The sequence below is a fragment of the Pristis pectinata genome, chromosome 9, assembly GCF_009764475.1.
Source record: "Pristis pectinata isolate sPriPec2 chromosome 9, sPriPec2.1.pri, whole genome shotgun sequence".
NCBI lineage: Eukaryota > Metazoa > Chordata > Chondrichthyes > Rhinopristiformes > Pristidae > Pristis > Pristis pectinata.
In genome coordinates this window covers 16,949,938-16,968,989 of record NC_067413.1, presented here as the reverse complement: position 1 = coordinate 16,968,989, position 19,052 = coordinate 16,949,938, and positions in this window count along the sequence as shown.

Here is a 19,052-nt window from a genome sequence, read left to right as displayed (position 1 = left end):
TACCTGAAAGTGGGAACACAGGTTGACAGGGTGATGAAGAAGGCATTTGGCACCATTGCCTTCATCGGTCAGGACATTGGGTACAAGAGTTGGGATGTCATATTACAACTGTAAAAGACTTGGAGTATTGTGTGCCGTTCGCATTGCCTAGCTATAGGAACGGTGTTATTACACTAGAGAGGGTGCAGAAGAGATTCGCAAGAATGTTGCTGGGACTGGACGGCTTGAGTTATAAGGAAAGACTGGATAGGCTGGGAATGTTTTCCGTAGAGCATAGAAGGTAGTAAAATGGTAAATTTGCAGAGATTTGTGGACACATCATGGAAATCAGCCTCCCCTCCATGGACTCTGTCTATACTTCTCGCGGCCTCGGTGAAGCAGCCAGCATAATCAAAGACCCCACCCACCCCAGACATTCTCGCTTCTCCTTCCTCCCATCAGGCAGAAGATACAAAAGCTTGAAAGTATGTACCACCAGGCTCAAGGACAGCTTCTATCCTGCTGTTTTGACTATTGAACGGTCCCCTAGTACAATAAGATGGACCTTTGACCTCACAATCTACCTTGTTATGGCCTTGCACCTTATGGTCTGCCAGCACTGCACTTTCTCTGTAACTGTAACATTATATTCTGTATTCTGTTATTGTTTTACCTTGTACTACCTCAATGCACTGTTGTAATGAAATAAGCTGTATGGACGGTATGCAAGATAAGTTTTTTTACTGTACCACGGTACATGTGACAATAATAAACCAATTTACCAATAAGGAGAGACTGGACAGGCTGGGGTTTTTTTCCCTAGAGGCGGGGGGGGGGAGGGGTGAACTTATAGAGGCATATAAAATCATGGGGAGCACAGATAAGGTGAATGGTCACTGACTTATTCCCAGGGTAGAGGAGTTTAAAGCTAGAGGGCATAGGTTTAAGGTGAGAGGGACAAGCTTTTCACACACAGAGTGGTGAGTATATGGAATGAGCTGTCAGGGGAAGTTGCAGGGGTGGGTAAAATTACAATGCTTAAAAGACATTTACATAGGTACATGGATGGGTGCACTTTAGAGGGATGTGGGCTAAATGAAGGTAAATGGGACTCACTGAAATAGGTACCTTCGTATCATGAACAAATTGGTCTGTAGGGTCTGTCACACAGCAAGAGCCTTTTGCCAATCTAGTCATCCCAACACCTGGTCACATAACAACAACATTGCTACAAGTACATAGCCCTTCCATTAGCATCTTATATAGAAATGATAGGCTAACATAGTGAATACAACTCTTCTAAACGTTAGAGAACCTTCACAGGGTTGATAAAGCAATAGTGGGGGTAATCATTACACTTCGTACTAAAGCAGCTTAAGACAAGGAACATAACTAAATGTTGAGGTGCTTGTCAAATTATGCTGTTCCATCATTTGCTTAACAAAAACAGAACCTAGCTATCAGCTTTACCATTAATGTACTTTGAAGCTTGTGAATAGCGGCACAGTAGCGTAGCGGTTAGTGCGATGCTATTACAGCACCAGCGATTGGGGTTCGATTCCCGTCGCTGTCTATAAGGAGTTTGTGCGTTCTCCCGTGTCTGCGTGGGTTTCCTCCGGGTGCTCCGGTTTCCTCCCACATTCTGAAGACGTACGGGTAGGTTAATTTGGGGGTTTAAAATGGGCGGCGTGGACTCGTTGGGCCAGAAGGGCCTGTTACCATGCTGTAAATAAAATTTTTTTAAAAATTTAAATTTAAAAAAAATAAAAAATTTACTCTATTTGCACAATATATACAATAAAATCACCATAGAAAGCCAAGTCTTACCTTTACAAGATTAAGTACCCTTTTACGATAACTCTTTGGCAGTGCCGATCAACCTATTCATCACCAAAATTAACTATTGCCAGTTCTTTAGGTATTAAGTGTTGTTGGAGACTTTAAGAATGTTATGACTGAAATTAAGATAGTGCTAATTTGGACCTTCAGTTACTTCTTCATTAAGATGGAAAGAGCAGTAGTAGAGTCAGAAACTGGGTCCTGAATCTGAACAAAGAAAACTGCAAGGATATGAGACATAAATTGGCTAGTATATAGGGGAACTTTACTAAAGGGGTTGATGATGGATAATACTTTAAGAATTTATATGTGAATTACAACAATTATTCATTTTTGACTGGCATAAAAATGTCAGAAATCAGAGTTAAATCATTGATTTTGAAGAAAATTAGAAATAGTGTGAGGTCCAAAGAGGAGGTCTATAAAACAGCCAGAAAATGCAGCAGGCCTGAGGATTTGGAGCAGGAGGGCAGAATGATTCATTAAGAGGGTGAAGCAGGAGTATGAGAGTAAGTTTGCAGGGAACATAAAAACTGACTGTAAGAGCTACTATAGATGTGTGAAAAGAGTTGATGAAAACAAATATATGTCCCCTACTCTCAGAAATGGGGAAAATTATAATTGGGAACAAAGAAATGGTAGAATGATTAAACACATACATTGATTACATCTTCACAAAAGACAGCACATAACCTTCTCCTTCTGGCCTCCTCCTTGTTCCTAATTTCCATGTTTCTATGTTTCCTTTTCCATGTTAATCCAGTCTTCTCTTCTTTCTCTTTATTTTCCTTTGACATTGACTTCATAATGACTCTACTAATTTAAGAACTGCTAATTTACTTACTTCAGTCCTTCTACTGTTCATATCTCTATCTGTCAACCTGATAGGTAAACTTACAGTAAGTGCTTGCCTTGTTCACTCAAAACTCAAACTACCCTTATCAGCTGACATTTTCAACAACATTCAACTTTTTTTTATTTGTAAAAGCTGATCACATATGAATGTCTACCTAGTGCATCAGACCCAGCAAAATATGAGCTGTTGTTTTCTGTCGCAAAGATGCAATGAACAATTTGTCAATATACCTTGAAAATGCTAACAATCTGTGTGTGTGTGTGTGTGTGTGTGTATGTGTGTGTGTGTGTGTGAATTCCCACAATTCTAAACAATGCTAATCCAAGCTAATTCAAGGCAGTCGTGGTGGTGTAGTAGTTAGCGTAACGCTTTACTGCACCAGTGACCCGGGTTCAATTCCAGCTGCAGTCTGTAAGGAGTTTGTATGTTCTCCCCATGTCTGCATGGGTTTCCTCCGGGTGCTCCAGTTTCCTCCCACATTCCAGAGACGTACGGGTTAGGAAGTTGTGGACATGCTATGTTGGCGCTGGAAGCATGGCGACACTTGCAGGCTGCCCCCAGAGCACTCTACTCAAAAGATGCATTTCACTGTGTATTTCGATGTACATGTGACTAATAAAGATATCTTGTCTTATCTCATCTTATCTTATCAGCTATTACAAGAGCTCATGCAAATATGCACCAGGAATCATTTCCAAAGTATTGTTGAACAGTACAAAGTTAATGCCTTCTGCTTGTCATAAAGGTTATCCAGTCCTGGACTTGTGCACATGCTGAGAGTCTGGGACCTGCAGAATGATTTGAGGAACAAGATCTGTCAGTTCACCCCACCACTGGAGTCCACATTACACTGTCAAATTCCAAACACTGCAGCCTCTCGCCCTCCTCCTTTGTCCCTTCCCCTCAGCACTTCACCTGTCACATCCCCAACTGTTAGAGAATTCTCATCTTCCAGCTGAATTACAGATGGTTAGTCTTTCTCCCTCACAGGCAAAAGTGAGGGCAACACTACTAGATGTCAATTTCCCAATGTAAACACCCCTTCTCTGTCTGCAAGCACCAGCATTACATTGGGGAACCAACAATGAGACCTGGCCCAGAATCCAAGAATTCTAATGCCTCTTCATTCTCAGCCCACAGATTAAAAGATTGTATGCTTTCTATTAACTATTTTAGTCTTGTTTAATGGTTTTTTAAAAATTATTTCCAATTGCTATGTGTTTTTAATCAACATTTTTATTTTTCAAAAATATCAGTAGTTTTTAAGAGTTTATTTCCTTATTTCAATCTTAGTAGCTTTTATCTCTGAATGTCAGTGATATTTTAAACAATTAAATTCAATGAAAGGTTTGGCAGAAGTTAAAGTTCCGCTCCAAGGTTTGTCTTCTGTCAAAGCTTGTCAGGCATTCTGCGAGTGGGACCTCTGCACTACACCAATCACCGTTCACACTTCGTCATTATACAGTATTAGAGAGTACAAAGTGCCAATGAGCCAGGCCTCCACATCTGCACCAAGTAGATGTGAGCAGATGAACTGTGATGGACTGCAGGCACAGTCCATCACAATCCTGCCCATGTTCATACCTGAACTGTAACAGTGTAAGCCTGCACCACATGCCCAAGTTTTGGTTTGGGCTGGAAACCATAAACACCTCACAAAGCAACAAGAGTCCATTCCCTGATCCAACACTAATGCTTCTGTCCCTCCTAAGTGAATGGTTGATCGCAAATTCATGGTCCAGTTTCTATGTGAGTGTAGTATAGTTTCCAATTCACAAGCTTGAGGCTACTTCACAGCTTGGGGGTTGTCAGACTACAACTGTACAGCATGTAAAAACTATAAGATTTGCCATATTTTGCAGCTTGAAATCTATTATCCATCAGCAACTCAAGCCAGTGAATAGGCTCTGCACGTAGTTGATACCATCTGTCATTCATAAATTTCGCCACAAGTTTTCACCCTGCTCTCCTATTCAATTGGACCATCTCTGACACCTCTCTCCCCTTCCTCAATCTTTCCATCTCCATCTCAGGAGATTCCTTATCCACCGACATCTTCTACAAACCCAGTGATGCCCACAGCTACCTCTACTACAGCTCCTCCCACCCCTTTTCTCAATTTCTCTACCTCTGCCGCATCTGCTCCCATGATGAGGCTTTCCACTCCAGGACATCCAAGCTGTCCAACTTCTTTTCTGACAGGGGCTTCCCCCCGACTGTGGTTGAGAGAGCTCGCACCCATATCTCTGCCACTTCCCTCACCTCTGCTCTCACCCCCACCCCTCCCAGACCCAACATGGATAGAGTCCCCCTTCTCCTCACAATTCATCCCACCAGCCTACGTGTCCAACACATCATTCTCCGCCACTTCTGCCATCTCCAAAGGGACCTCACCACCAAGCATATCTTCCCCTCCCCACCCCTTTCTGCCTTTCACAGGGACTGCTTTCTCCTCAAGTTCACTCCCCCCACTCATCCCTGTCCCACCCTGGGAACTTTCCACTGCCCCCACCATAGGTGCAACACCTGCCCCTACACCACCTCCATCATGGGATCCAAACAGTCCTTTCAGGTAGGACAGAGAATCACCTGCACCTCCCTTAATATCATCTACTGCATTCGATGCTCCAAATGTGGTCTCCTCTACATTGGTGAGACCAAACGCAGACTAAGTGACCATTTCGCAGAACACCTGCATTCCGTCTGTAACCACAATCTGCATCTCCCTGTTGCCAGTCACTTCAACTCCCCTTCCCACACTATCATTGATACGTCAGTCCTCGGCCTCCTCCACTGCCAGGAGAATTCCAAGCGCAAACTGGAAGAACAGCACCTCATTTTCCGTCTTGGAACCTTGTAGCCTAATGGCACGAACATTGCGTTCTCCCGCTTTAGGTAATCTCCACACCACTTCCCCCGCACCCCCCCCCCCCCCATGCTTCTTCTTTTCTTCCCTTTCCTAGTCTCTCTCTCTTTTTTCTACCCTCCTGTTTTGTTCTCTCCTTACCTTTGACCCATCCCCCGGTGGGACTGCTCTCCCCTCCTCCCCCGCAACTGCCTATCACTATCTCTTACCTGCATCTAGCTATCACCACCTTGTGCCCACCCTGCCTCCCATCTTTTGTCCACCTATCACTGCTCTGCTTTCCCCTCCTATATATTGGGCTCCCCCCTTTCTTATCTTCAGTCCTGAAGAAGGGTCCTGACCCGAAACATTGACTGCCTGCTTTTCTCCACAGATGCTGCCTGGCCTGCTGAGTTCCTCCAGCATCAGAGTGTTTTTCATCTTCATTATTTTCAAAGCTTTTGTGTCTTATATCAACAAAACCAATTATAAAGTCTTATGTGATTTTTACTTATTGAACCTATTAAAAGAAACAAAGAGAAACACTTGTATTATATTGCCTGCAACGTTGGTCTAGTCACCAGAGATATGAACTGATAATCCATGATGATCTAAGTTCAAATCCCACCATGGCAGGCAAGGAAACTGAAATCAATTTTAAAATAAGTCTAGAAATAAGAGGGTTTGTATCAGCAAAAATGACCTTGAAACCATCAGATTGTTGCTAAAATCTTTTAGGTTGCTTAATTCCTCTCGGGGAAAGAGAGCTGATATGCCACAGACAGAGGAATACCTGTCACGTTTGCTATCAATACCAATATCATGAGAATCAGTAAAAAGTATATTTTACCAAGCTTCCATTATATACTTCCATGAGAAATGGTCATTGTCAAAGCGAAAAAGAACTGATGTAAACTATATCTCTAAAATGATGATATAGATGCATAGTAAATTTAAAAGCAAGTAACTCATGTTGTCAAATAATCTTTCATCACATAATGTGAAGGCACAAATATAAAATTGTGCTAAAGAAAGTGCATCTGAAAATCAGAAAAGTTTTTATCAAAAGAAGGTAATAGAACAGAACGGACCGTTATTGATAATTAAATCATCTTCTCTCACCCTCTCACTGCAATTTTTGGATTACCAAGGATAGAGTCTGGCCATTTATCTGCTTCCGTTAACCGTATGATTGCCTTTGTCACATTAATGGCCAAACGATCCATTTTGCTTAAATGGAAGGATCCAATACCCCCTACTACTTTTCAATGGTTCTCTCAAACTATATCATGTTTAAACTTGGAAAAAATTAGGAGTGGTACTGTTGATCCTTCGCTTAAATTTGAAGACATTTGGAGTCCATTTATTCAATACTTTCATATGATATAGGTCCCTTTTCAATAGCTTTTCAGTTTAGGGGAATGGAGTTGACGACATAATATTGCTCTGTTTCTATTGAGAAATTTCAGTCCAGTTTTTTTTTTCTTTTGTTTTTTTTTTGATACATTCTTTTTAGTTTGGTTTGATTATCTACAATTTTTTTTATTGATTTGGGGATTTCTTCTTTCTTTTCTTTTATATACACAATAAATCTTTTTCTTTCCTTTCTTTTATATTGTATTCATCTACTAAGAGATCGTGAGATCTAAAGATTTTTTTTATATTTTATTACTCTTTATGATTATCTATGCCATGATTGTTCTCCTGATCTCTTTGTATTACATGTACAAACATTGATGTTATATATTAATCTGTATTAATTTGGAAACTAATAAAAAGATTGAAAAAGAAAGAAAAAAAAATTAAATCATCTTCTAAATATATTGAGAAAAGTGGCCTTTCTAGTTCCAGACTTGGTTGAGCTTTGAAGTAAATTCTCCCTTACATTAATTCAATTTTAATCTTTAATCAGATTCTGTTTATAAAAGATTGTAAGTTGTGATGTGTAGGCCTACTTTGACCATCTTTAAAAAGTCATGAGTTTTAGCTGGTAAACATACTGTGACGCAGATGTTGTTGGCGCATGCACACAATATTCCACAGACAATAGGAAGAGGATGAGGAGGAGGAGGAGGAGACTGTTGCAATTTAACAAAGATGTTTATGAGAAGTATTGTGGAAGGAATATTGTTCAATGAAGAGAGATTAAATAAGATTGGCCCATACTCTCTGGAGTTGAGAAGAATGAGAGCCAAACTCATTGAAATAAAATAGGGCTATGTGAGAGATTGAAAGGGGAATGCCAGGAACTGTTTTGTCTGGCTGGAGAATTTAGAACTAATGATCATTGACTCAGCATAAAGCATCCATTAACAGCAGACAATGAAAAAAATTCCTTACTCAGATGTTTGCGAACTTGTCAACAAAATGTTGGGATATGGGTATGCGATCTTTATTCTAATCTCAAACAATGCAGATTACATAGAAAAATATGAGGAGACTTGCAGAGCTGGTGAAGCATGCACAACTCGTTAGTTCACCCTACTCTCCATCACAGTCTCACTCCCCATCATGCTCTCACTCTCCACCATGCCCCCACTCTCCACCACACTACCACTCCCACTATGACTTAGAGTCATAAAGCAATAACAGCATGGATACAGGTCCTTCAGCCCAACAAGTCCATGCCGATCATGGTGCTCACTCAGCTAGTCCCAATTTCCTGCATTCAGCTCATATCCTTCTAATCCCTACCCCTCCATGTACCTAGCCAAGTGTTTCTTTAACGATACTATTGTACCACTTCCTCTGGCAGCTCATTCCATATACTTACCACCCTCTGCATGAAAGAGTTGCCCCTCAAGTCCCTTTTAAATCTTGCCCCTCTCACGCTAAATCTATGCCCCCTAGATTTGGACTCCCCTACCCTGGGGAAAAGACTGTTACCATCCACCTTATCTACGCCTCTCAGAATTTTAAACACTTCTATAAGGCCATCCCTCATTCTCCTATGTTCCAAAACCTCTCTTTCTTTGGCTTCTAACACTGTTCTTTACATGAGGAAGGTGTCACTTTTTGACAATGGAGCAGAATTCATTCTGTCAGTGCTCTGCATTGGATCAACCTCTCAAATATGCTCACAATCATATTATCCTTCAATATTCTCTTATACATCTGATGCAGGAATTTATATGTAAACTTCTAATGTTATCTCTTGCTCTTTGTGCCATATACTTCAACTGTTACTTCAACATCCCATTCCTGGATGTCATATTTGCTGGGTAATATTAACATGCAAGGTCAATCTTGTAGCTTGAATTGTTTCTCTCCATGACTTGTCATAATTTAATTTTTGTCTCAACTGTCAGTCTTCCATTCTCTCTTCAAGCTTTGGCTGAACTAAGCTCAATCACTCTCTGAATTTTTTTTTAAAAACACACATTGGCAACTCAGCAGGAGTATAACCTCTTGTGGAATTTGGCATTGCTACGAAGTTTACTGAGAATGTCTCAATGCTAACATAGAATATATTTATCTTTTGTTTCTTCAGCGCTTGACAATCCTTTCAGCTCCATAATTTGATGTTGAATGATATGGCAAAATAAGATTGTGTGCAATGCCATTTTGTTTCTTAAAGCTCTCAAAAAAATTTTTAAAAACTGTGCATCATTATCCAAGACTAATTCTTCTGGTAAGCCATGATATTGGAAACTGCATCTCAATTCTTTGATAGTATGCTTTGTCATCGTACTTGATGTAACATATTTCATCGCATCCTTTTTGGGTGATTACATATTAATATTAAGAAGTCAACCATCTGTTTCTTATTTGTACTCTGAAACCAAAACTCACCTGTTACTTCCAACTCCATAAACATGTCAACATTTGTGTGACTCTGCAATCATGACAGATATTTCACCTACTTGTTATCTCTTGAAGATCTTCATCTGACCCCAGTAGAAAGGCAAAATTTATAGTGATTGTGTTAATGTTCACAAAAGCAGAATTTTCATTATGAAACCCTTCTGAGGTTGTCTTCTCAACACACTTTGTATGATGATCCTGTATGGCACAGCCTTGTTCTGTCAACAACTCATATCATCATTTATAATATGATTTGATCTTCATCTGAACATTCGTTTTATTCCGTCAATCCTTTACATATTTTTTCATATCTCATTTTAGAATGATAAATTTCCTGTATCTTTCCAGCTTTCTCCACTAATATTACTAGAAAATCATCTGTTATAGTTTCTGATGTTAAGATCATGCTTTCACTCCCTTTACCTGAATTCTCATATGTAATCTGTAATCTTGACAGCACACCGCAATAGCATTTTATTTCATTCATTTTTTATTGAATTATGTAATCATATGGAGGAATGAAGCTGGCCTGCTGTTGCATTGTTTGCACATCATGTTTTACATTCAGTCCATCAAGTCCATGCTGACTCTAGTAACCTTATTACTCTGTAATATATTGTCTCTCGCATGCCCATTAACTCCTCACCCTCCTACACTTGGGGTAAATTAGAGGAGCCAACCAGCACATCTTTGGGATGTGGGAAGAAATTGGAACAGCGAGAGGAAATCCACGCCATTACAGGGAGAATGCGCAAACACCACACAGAAATTGAGAGAGACCCAAGTCCCTGTAGCTGTGAAGAAGCAACATTACTGACTGCACAATCTGATATCTGTTTTGACAACTTACAATCAAGAATAGCTAATGAAGGTCTATTTTCAAAGTGAAAGATCTGCCTGATAGAAATGATGGAAATTTTCCACTCCAGTAGCAGTCCCTACTGCCTTCCTCTAGTCATTCTCTCTTATCCCCCCTTCCATCGGGCAGAAGATACAAAAGCTTGAGAACAGGACCACCTGACTCAAGTACAGCTTCTATCCTGCTGTTATAAGACTCTTGAATGGACCTCTTGTATAATAAAGAGCTCTTGATCTCTCAATCTATTTTATCATGGCCCTTGCACCTTATTGTCTACATGCACTGCACTTTCTTTGTAACTGTAACACTATATTCTGCATTCTGTTATTGTTTTTCCTTTTGTACTGCCTCGATATACATATGTATGGAATGATCTGTCTGGATAGCATGCAAACAAAGCTTTTCAATGTATCTCAGTACATGTGACAATAATAAACTAATTACCAATTATTTGCACTCTTCATTAATGTATATGATGAAAACACAATTGGTTTTACATTACCATCATTGGTAATCATTACTGATTCTTTTCCTATTCATTTTTACCAATGTTGGTGTGCTGGTAAGGTTAGTGTTCATTATCCATCCCTCATTGCACTTGAGAAGGTGATGGTGAGCCACTATCTTAAGCTGCTGTTGTCCTCCTGGAGATACTCCCACAGGGCTGTTGTTCAGGATTTAGAGCCAGCAACAATGAAGGAACAAATGACAGAGTAATCTATTTGAGTAACTATAGTGCATTTTGTAGATGGTGCCTACTATAGCCATGGTGCACCAGTGCTGGGGAGAATGAATAGCTGATGGATAAGTGCTGCTTTGTTCCGAATGTGTCAAGCTTCTTGAGCACTGCTGCAAATCCCAGCAAGTGAAGAGCACTCCTAACTTGTGCCTCGTAGATAATGGAAGTGATTTGAGCTGACAGGAGGTGGAACTCATGCCAAGGATACCAAGCCTCTGGTCTGGTCTTGCAGCCACAGTGTTTGTGTGGATGGTCCAGTTGAATTACCAGTCATTGTTGAGCATCCCAGGATGCTGAAGGTAAGAAACTTGGCAATGGCATTGTCATTGAATAGCAAAGGTAGGGGATTAGATTTTCTCTTGTTGTTGATGGTCATTGCCTGGCATTTTTGCAGCACAAATGTTACTTGCCACTTACCAGCCCATACTGAATGCTGTCTAGGTCTTGCTGCATGCAAGCATGGACTGGTTCATATGCTGCAGAGCTGCGAATGGAATTGAACATTGTGCAATCATCAGCACTTCTGACCTTACAATGTAAGGAAGATCATCAATAAAATAAAGAGGAAGTTTTGCAGTAATGTCCCAGGGCTGAGATGATTGACTTCAAACTATCACAATCATCCTCTTTTGTGCAAAGGATGACTCCAACCATTGGAGGTTATTTTCCCCTTGGTGTCCAGGTGATTTCAGTTTTCCCAAGTCTTCTTGATGCCATATTCAGTCAAATGATACTCTGATGTCATACAAGATGTAAGGCCACATTTGGAATACTGCGAATGCTAAAGATGTTATTAAGCTGGAAAGAGACTTTTTTTCCCTGGAACTTAGAAGGCTGAAGGGTGACCTTATGGATAGTTATAAAATCATGAGGGGCACAGATAAGGTGAACAGCCACAATCTTTTGTCCAGGGTAAGGAAGTCCAAAACTAGAGGACATAGCTTTAAAGTGAGAGGGGAAAGATTTAAAAGGGACCTGAGGAGCAACTTCTTCATACGGAGGGTGGTGACTATATGAAACAAGCTGCCAGAACAAGTGGTAGAGGCAGGTACAATTACAACTTTTAAAAGGCATTTGGACAGGTACATGGATAGGAAAGGTTTAAAGGGATATGGGCCAAATGCGGGCAAATGGGACTAGCTCAGTTAGGCAACTTGGTCAGCATGGATGGGTTGGGCCAAAGGGCCTATTTTCCATGCTGTTCAGCTGTATAACTCTATGGATCTATGTCAATGACAGTCACCCTCACTTCACTTGTGGAATTGAGCTCATGTGTCTACATTTTGACCAAGGCTGCATAGAGGACTGGAACCAAACACTCCTTGCGAAACCGGGTGTCAGTGAGCAGCTATTGTCAATAAAGCCTTCAATCACTTCACTGATAATTGAGAGTTGGCTTAGATGGTAATAAGGTGGATTGGATTTATTCTTTTTTTTATATAAATAGGACATACCTGAATCATTTTCTGCAATATTGAGTTGATGACAACAGTTTAAGTGTACTTAAGGTGGAGACACAGATAATTCTGAAGCACAGCCAGTACTGCAGCTAGAAACTTGTCTGTTCCAATAGCCTTTAGTGTCCTAAATAAGCACAGTTCCCCACTGTTCACGTTGGTTGCTATGCCGTGTAGACTTCCTCCCTTTGGCATCTGTTTGTGATAACTGCACCTCTATGATGAAATCACTCTACAAGAATTGATTTGATTCACTGCCTTGGTTTTTGACTTAGATGCTGAGGTTAACAGATTTTACTGTTTTAAATTGATATACTCAGCAGGTCAGGCAGTTTCCACAGAAAGAGAAAAATGGAGTTGATGCTTCAGGACAATAATTTCCCGCTACAAGAGATCATTGATTTGATACATCAACCCAATGCTAGATGGCTCTCTCATATCTATCACAGCAATTCATTCCAGTCTCACCAACGTGCTTTGGATTCTGTTTCAGAACTGTAGCCTTCACTACCATTGTGCCTATTAACTGCAAGGGTGGACCAGTAATCAGGTAAAGGGCACAGTAGAAAAAGCAACATGGTACAACATGGATCTTAGAAAAATTACAATCACCAGTGAATGGCATTGAGCAAATTGTTGGAACTGCAGGCTGATAACTCTCCAGCTTCTAACAGACTTCACCCTAGAGTCTTAAAATAAGTGACTAGTTAGTTAGTTGATACATTGGTTTTAATTTTCCAAAATTCCCTGGATTTGGGACAGGTTCTGTTAGCTTGGAAAACAGCAAATATGACTCCTTTATGCAAGGGAGAGAAACAGAAAGCAGGGAACTAAAGTCCAATTAGCTTAACATCTATCAAAAAATGTCAGAAGTTAATATTAAAAGCAATAATAGCAAGGCACTTAAACAAATTCAGTCAAAGTCAACATAGTTTTGTGAAAGGGAAATTATGTTTGACCAATTTATCAGTGTTCTTTGAAGTAACAAGTACTGCAGGTAAATGGGAGTCAATGGATGTGCTATGCTTAGATTTCCAGAAGCCATCAAAGCTTATTGCAAAAATAAAAGCTTATAGCACAGGAGGAAACATATTGGCACTGACAGAAGATTGGAAGGTCAACAGGAAACAAAGTATAAGAGGGTCACTTTCTATTTCGCAAGATACAATGAATAGTGAGCCATGGGGATTGGTTCTGGGGCCTCAACCTTTTTACAATTTATCTAAGTGATTGAATAAAGCCACCAAAGATATGAACCCTGCATTTGCCAATAAGTAATTTGCAAAGAGTACATGAGGAGGCAAGAAAGGGTTTTACATAGTTCTGACAAATGGAATATAATGTGGGATTTGTGAAAAAAAAGTCAGCAGGTAAAATAGAATGGAATATTATCTAAATGGTGAGAGATTACAGAGCTCTGAGGTGCAGAGGGATCTGGGTGTCCCAGTGCATGACTCACAGAAGATTAGTATGCAAACTCTCATCTAAAGCAATGAACGCCGCATTAATTAACCTTTATATATTTTTTTAAAAAGATTTAGTTAAGAGGAGGATCAAAGTTTATCATGATACAACTGAGATGGAACCAATGCTGGAAGATGGTGATATTTGGCCTGCTGGGACCATGGATTTGTCATGGCTCAAGGCAACAATTCATGGCTGCACAGAGCAGGGTTAGAATACATCTTCTGGACTTTTTTACTACTTCACTCCAGATTAGAAGGGCTGTGCAGAGACCAAGTCTGAGCAACTTGTATCTGTTCTTTCCAATTTCTTCTCAGTAATCTTTCCAATTTACAACTAAAACAGCCATGTATTTTCGCATCCTGTTATTGCAAGGCGGTCCATTTATCATTAACCATAGTTAAAATGTCTTGGTAGGAAACACTAATGACTTTAGAACATTTGTAAATGGCCCTATTTGTGAATTTGTTTCCATAGAAACAGAAACGTCACAGTGTACAACTTATCTTCCTATATTTAGAGGACATTAAAACATAATGAAGACATAAAACTAATTCTTCAGGAGCTGTGTTAATGCTAAGGTCTGTGAAAGTAAGTTTAAAACTAGCTAAAGTTATGCAAATTATAAACATTAAAAAAATCTGAGTAAATGCTGACAGTTTGCCAATAGGACATTTTAAGAACAGAAGTCGAATTGATTATTGCCATGTTTTCTATCCCATCTGATCCAATTTCAAAGAAAAACTGAAAAACTCAATGACTTCATGTGAGTAGTGTGGCCTATGATCTCATTCTGGGTCCTCCTGACACACCAGTGCAAGACATGTGCAATGACATTCCAGGGTGTAATGGATGTCAAGCACCAGTTACAAGATTTTCAATGGCTTATGCAAGCCTCTAGTAAGCAGGATTTCACAGTGCTTCTAACTCTTGTCTATAGTACAAGGGAACAGCTCCCAGTTCTGGAAAAGTAGGTGGCTTTCCCTTTGATCCATCACCACCCTCAACCTGCTGAGACTACATGTTGCATTCTCCAAACTTGCAACACTCGCGTGAACCTTATCTTATCTTATAAACCTGTCTCTCCCAACACAAACCCCACATAACCAACAAATGCCAACCACCCTCATTCGTACAGTGGGACCACAATCATTGATTGACTTTACGCGTGAGAAGGAATGGTGTGCAATGAAGTCCACCTGCAGAATAAGCAAATGATGGGAAAAACAAGGAGTTCAAAACAAGGTGTGCCCTGCTCAAGGGCTCTCAACAGACTGACCCTGTGGAACTTTTCAGTAACACGGTTGCAGCCCAGAGTGTAGTTGGTAACAAAAGGTAGTCTCAGCAAGGCATCTGCCATAATATTTTTTTCTGATGCTCTAAACTTGATATCATGGTCACGCTGAGATGGTCATGTGGTCCCCTTTGCATCGTCATCCAGTCATAAAAATAGCAGCTTTCAAAATCAGTATGGCTTGTCATCAGTAATCATGTAAATCATCCTACAAGCAAGAATCACCCCCAATATAATTGCTAACGTCCTGTATTCAATATCTGCATGTTGTTTTTCACTTTCGGTCTAAGCAAGGTGTGCCCTCTCTATTCAAGGGTCTGTCAGTGACGGCCTCTCTGGAACTTCTGATATACTTTGTTGCAGCCCAAAGAGCAGTTAATCACATAGCAATATCCTAACAGAAGGAACAGCCTTATAGCAGCAATTGTTGTTTATAATTAATATTACATATGATACAGGAGGAACAGCAGGAGCATCGCATTTTAAATGTTGGGATAATTAAAAGTCAATGTGCTCCAGGTGCCAACTATAATACAGGCCTTTATTGCTGAGTACACCTAATCAATTCTGCTGGATAGACATTTGGGAACCATAATTTAAGTCTGAACTGAGGAGGAGGTAATTGAGTAAAAGTGTGACGGCAAAGGACTAAATTTTCAAGTAAAAACTGCCAGTATCTGCTGACAAAATTCATGGTGTCTGGAAAATAGAAGAGAAATGGACTGTTATTTGCTGCTGGATTCACAATACATATGCCAATACAATGGGTTGAACAAGGCAAACTTACCAAGATGCTTCAAAGATCAAACAAAATTGGACACCAAATCACATGTGGAGTTTGTATGGCAGTTGAGCAAAAGCTCAAAGAAATGGCGTTTGAGGAGCATCCTGAATGAGTAGAGAGAGAAGGGAGGCAGAGAGAGTTATGAAGGGAATTCCTGAGGTCAGGAATTCCCTTCATAACTGAAGACTTGGCTGCCTGTGATGGAGCAATAAAGAATCGATGCAGTGGAAACCAAACTTGAAGGATGTAGAGATCTAGAAAAGTTGCACAGCTGGAGGAGATTACAGACAGGAATGGAGCTGGTCTTGGAACGTTTTGAAGAGAAGGATGAAGATTAGGAAAATGAGATGCTGCTTGGCTAAGGACCAATGTCAATGTGACTCCTGCAGCTGTGGTATTTCCAACGTGCAAATTGAGATGCTGATTCTACTTTCTAAGATTTGACTTAAAAAGTGGAAATAGAATAGAACAGTAAACTCATGGGATTTTCAGGTCAGTGACCTCATCAACTAAAGGCTCCATTATCATTCTGAACAGGTCACATAAAAGTTTATAGAACTAAGATTTCAGGTCTGTTTCTCACTCCATGTTTGCTGCCTGACATTTTGTGCACTTCCATTAGTTTTTGTGTCCAATGGAAGAAACTTATGTTAATTAAAAATGACCACGATGGATAAATGCCTTTTCCCCCCACAGATGAGGCAACCCATTCAAAACAGTGTGATCAAATGCCGCAATGATCTGCAAGTCAGGTGTCATGACTTTTAATGTGGTCGGAGTGAGGAGGAAGTGCCAAAGGCGGGGACACCACTCACAACAGGAAGGGTAGATGATATTAAAGGAATATCTCAGGAGTGTATTCCTGAGATACAATCCAGGCCATGATTAAACCTAAAGGCAGTAACCCAGTATTCATTGGAAGCTTCTTGATCCCAAGTCCCACTTGGCAGGAAGTTGTTACAGAGTAGTCACTGTAGTGTAGCAGTTAGTGTAACACTATTACAGCACCAGCGACCTGGGTTCAATTCCGGTCACTGTCTGTAAGGTGTTTGTACGTTCTCCCCGTGTCTGCATGGGTTTCCTCCAGGTTTCCTCCCACATTCCAAAGATATAGGGGTTAGGAAGTTGTGGGCACGTTATGTTGGCATTGGAAGCCATTCTAAAGAATGTTTCTGCATTGAGGTATATGTATAATTTTATAACTGTCAAAATATCAGGATCCAGAACATTCTATGTAAAAGATGCATTTCACTGTGTGTTTCGATGTACATGTGACTAATAAAGATATCTTATCTTAGAGAGAAATGGAGTCATACAGCATGGAAACAGGCCATTTGCCTCACCATATCCACACTGTCCAGTGGGCACCCATCTTCCAGCACTTGGCCCATAGCCTTCAATGCTTAGGCAATTCAAGTCCTCGTCTTGATACATCTTAAATACCATTAGCAATTCTGCTTCCACCATGCCCTCAGGCCATGCATTGCAGATACTCATCAGTCTCTTACCCTTACCTGAAATCTGTGTCCTCTACTTTTATTATATATTTATAAGGGGAAAAGATTCTTGTTGGAGAGATCCAATGAACAGTAGCTCCACTCTTTGTCCAACTCCATTGTGTCTTTAACCAATCAGAAAAGCAGCAGCTACAGTGTTTCAGGAGAAACACAAATGACTTATGAAGTCATTTCTTTGACCTTCTACAATGAGCCACTGATTATGGCAATTAACAGTAAATTGCCTTTCAGATCACATTGGTTAAACATACAGATCACAATGAACAAGTAGTCAACAATGTTCTTTGTCTGTTAAATGGACAATGTTTGGATATACTTTCAAATCACTTTACCCAGAAGTGAACAGAAGTTACAAATGTTAATTGCACCAAAGGTTAGTGATACCCACTGAATAATTGCAATTATATGTGTTATTGGATCACAATGGTATTTCACACAAACTAATGGCCGTTCTGAAATTATGCTGAGTTCAGAATATGAATATCAAACAGTCTTCATCTAGCTCTGTTAGGTTTTCCATCTCCTTAATTGTTTTCAAACCATCAGAGGGTGATGAGGTTGAGTGCTCCTTATTCCCCCTCCTCAACTCCACAATGCCTAATAGAATACATACAATATCTCCTTTCTCCTCCTCTGCCACTGTAGTTATCACATTTGGACTTGCCTCAATTATCTTCATTTATTGAAGATGGTCTGCTTAATTGTGAGGGCAAATGTTGTCTAAAACACCAGCAATGACTCCATTCAAAGTAGCTGCGTGGAATGTTTTACATGTACCTGGGAGCCATCTTCAGTGCCTCATCCAAAACATGATTTCTCTGACAAAGCAACACTCCCTTGGTTTTGCACTGGCGTGTCAGTCTAGATCTGTGTGCTCAAGTCTCTGGAGTGGGACTTGGACTCAGAAACCTCCGACTGCCAAGTCAAAGAGTCGACAACCTTAGGTTGGGATGGCAGTGTGACATCATTGTGTACTGTGACATCACTGTGAATGCACAGTGTAATGAATTGATCTCTACAAACGGTATGCAAGACAAGTTGGTTGTGGAATTGGTTGTGGTACCAATACCACAACCAAATCCTGTTAATTCCACCTTCTCTGTGAAGATGTACTTACTTTGTCAAGATAACAAGCTGGCAATAGCTGGACATACAAATCGGATTAAGGAGAAGCTTTAATTTTACTTTTCACACTCAGGACACAGCGTTAGTGATAACTCCTTGGGAAGATAAGGAGCACTTCCAGTCCAGTGCCTTGATTAACAGAGTAGGGAAAGATAAATCTCCAGATGACCTCCTGGCGAACCTCTTCTGCACCCTCTCCGAAACCTCCACCATCTTTCTGCAATGCAGCAACCAGAACTGCACACAATACTCCAAATGAGACCTAATGAAAGTTTTATACAGCTGCAACATGACTTCCTGTCTTTTATACTCAATGGCACAGCCGATGAAGCTAAGCATGCTCTACGCCTTCTCTATTTGTGTTGCCACTTTCAGGAATCTATGGACTTGCACTCCAAGATCCCTCTGTTCATCAGTATCTAAAGACACTTTCCATTTACTGTTTACGTTCTTCTTGCAGTTGACCTCTCAAAGTGCAACACTTCACAAT